General features: G+C 38.9%; 1 protein-coding gene across 3 annotated transcripts in view; it reads left to right on the forward strand.

The window, feature by feature from the left end:
• Tmem117 (transmembrane protein 117) overlaps positions 1-2,271 on the forward strand; it is a 533,134-nt gene that overhangs the window by 304,618 nt on the left and 226,245 nt on the right. The gene's annotated exons all lie outside the window — the stretch shown is intronic.

Consider the following 2,271-nt stretch of genomic DNA (forward strand, 5'->3'; position numbering starts at 1 on the left):
CCTCATAATAGAAAAGAATTTAAACTGTGAAACATGGATTAGAAGGACCCAGCAAACTCCATGAATAAATGAATTTGAAACAGAAGGGTGCAGACCACTGGAGAAGGGCCCGAGAGCCGAACGTACTCTGAGTTTTCTCTTTTCTTTTTCTTATCTGCTTATTCATTGGAAGGAACTATTTCATAACTTTAGCTTCATTCCCGATTCATTAACCAATTCTTGGAAAATATATATGTTGCATTTTCTACTTGATACAGTGAAAATGGAAATTGAATTGAGCATTAAATAGTTTCCTTGCTACTTTCTCCCCTTCTCTTTCTCTCCTTCTCCCTTTCTGTTTTCTTTCCTTAGATTTTTTTTTTTTTTTTTTGAGACTACCAGGCTGGCCTCGAACTTTCGATCCTTCTGCCTCAGCCTCCTGAGTGCTAGGATTACAGCTGTGTGCTAACCTGCCAGGCTGCATTTACTATTTTTTATAAAGATTCTGTTTTCTGTGAGGTTTCTGAGGCACTAAAGCTTGCATCAGGGATTTGGGGACAGGTGGCCTCCACGGAAAGTGTTTCAGGAAAGTCTGGAAGGCGATGAAAAGGCAAGAGAAGGGGAGAGAGACGAGCCCGTGATCACAGTCGGGCCGAGCCCTCCCGGGTGGCCCTCGTGCGTGCGCAGCGCCTCTGGGAACGGCGTGCCCGCGGACCAGGAGGCTCCGGCCAGGGCCCCGTATCTTCACACAGACAAACCCAAGGCCAGTGGCGCCTGCGGTTGCCACAACACACTGCCAGCTGTTGACCACTTGATGGATGTAAAGAGTAAATGAACTTTTTCACAGTTCCTTTTTGTTCATTAGAAAACATAGAGGACATTAAATGTGGTCATCGTGCTTTTTTGCACATATAAATATTTTAATGTCTATAAATATTTTAACTTTGTGTTTCATATACCTTTGCAATAATAAGTTCTCACTAAAAATTTAATCAGACAGGAGAGTCTACCCTTCTGTGTTCAGACCAGCTCACAAATAGTGAGCGGGATCTTTTAATATTCAGGACTCTTCAGTTTTAAAAAGTGTAAATAGAAGCTGATGAAAAATAAGGTTTTTTTTTCTAATAGAAGAGAGTAAAATATAGTGTACAGATGCTTAAGATTGGAAGTACAAATTCTGGCTTTTGCTATCATTCTTCTAAATTCACTGTCTCAAAAATGTCAAAATATTCTATGGTGTGTAATAGGTATATTATATGTAATTTATATTCATTTATTAAAAATTTATGGAATATGCTACATGAAGAATATGAAAGGCACTTAGGAAAAGGTATTGAACTGAGCTGTATTAAAGTAGGAAAGGCGCTGAGGACATTTCTCCCAGAGCCATCGTCCCTGGAGGCGGGGTGACATGCCTTCTCGTGCAGTCCCAAGCCACCGCCCTCCAGCTCTCTCCTGCTCTATGTCCATCGCTCGGCTCATCCCTCCACGGGCAGGTGTCCTGTTGTCCACACCTGATGATTTCCCTAGCAGTATGCTTCCTGCCTGTTAAACTGCCCTTCATCCATCACTTACTGCAGGAAATTTGCATAAATGCCAGGAGGCATTGATATTTGTTTTTTTTCTGAAATTTAATGACATGAGAGCTGGTTCTTCATATTAGCTCCAATTAGAATTTTTAAAAAGAAGCTATGAGCTTCTTTTGTTGTTCTTTGTAAAGTAACTTACATTACTTCCATTGACGTATTTTACCTTTTACACACACCTCCTGCAGGACAAACACTATTCCAGGGGTATTACAGCTACAGTACTGTTTATACATAAATATCTATTATATCCATATCAACATAATTGTATCTTATATTCAAAATAATGCTTACATATAAATGTACCAGTACTTATCTATAAAGATATACACATATGCACATTGTTTATTTTATTTTTACACTACATATTTAGAATAGGGTTTATATGGATATAGTAATACAATATCTTACATTCAAAATTACGCTAATACAAAATATTATTTATGCATTCTTATCTACGTTCATACACATACATGCATACACACATGCTTATTTAGAACAGTGCTTTCTGCTTGCAGGAAGCCTGAGAAGCGAGAGACACTGAGGCTGAGGGCCACAGAGAGAATCAAGGCAGACACTGAATTTAACCCCAAATTTCCTGGTTCCAAGTTTTCAGTGTTTTCAACTCTTTTGTTCTCTTGCCAAGCAAAATAATTTTCTTGGGAATATTTAGTGGTGAACTTTAATATGACGTGGACTACACAAA

Source organism: Octodon degus, unplaced genomic scaffold (assembly GCF_000260255.1).
Source record: "Octodon degus isolate 3935 unplaced genomic scaffold, OctDeg1.0 scaffold00100, whole genome shotgun sequence".
Classification (NCBI taxonomy): domain Eukaryota; kingdom Metazoa; phylum Chordata; class Mammalia; order Rodentia; family Octodontidae; genus Octodon; species Octodon degus.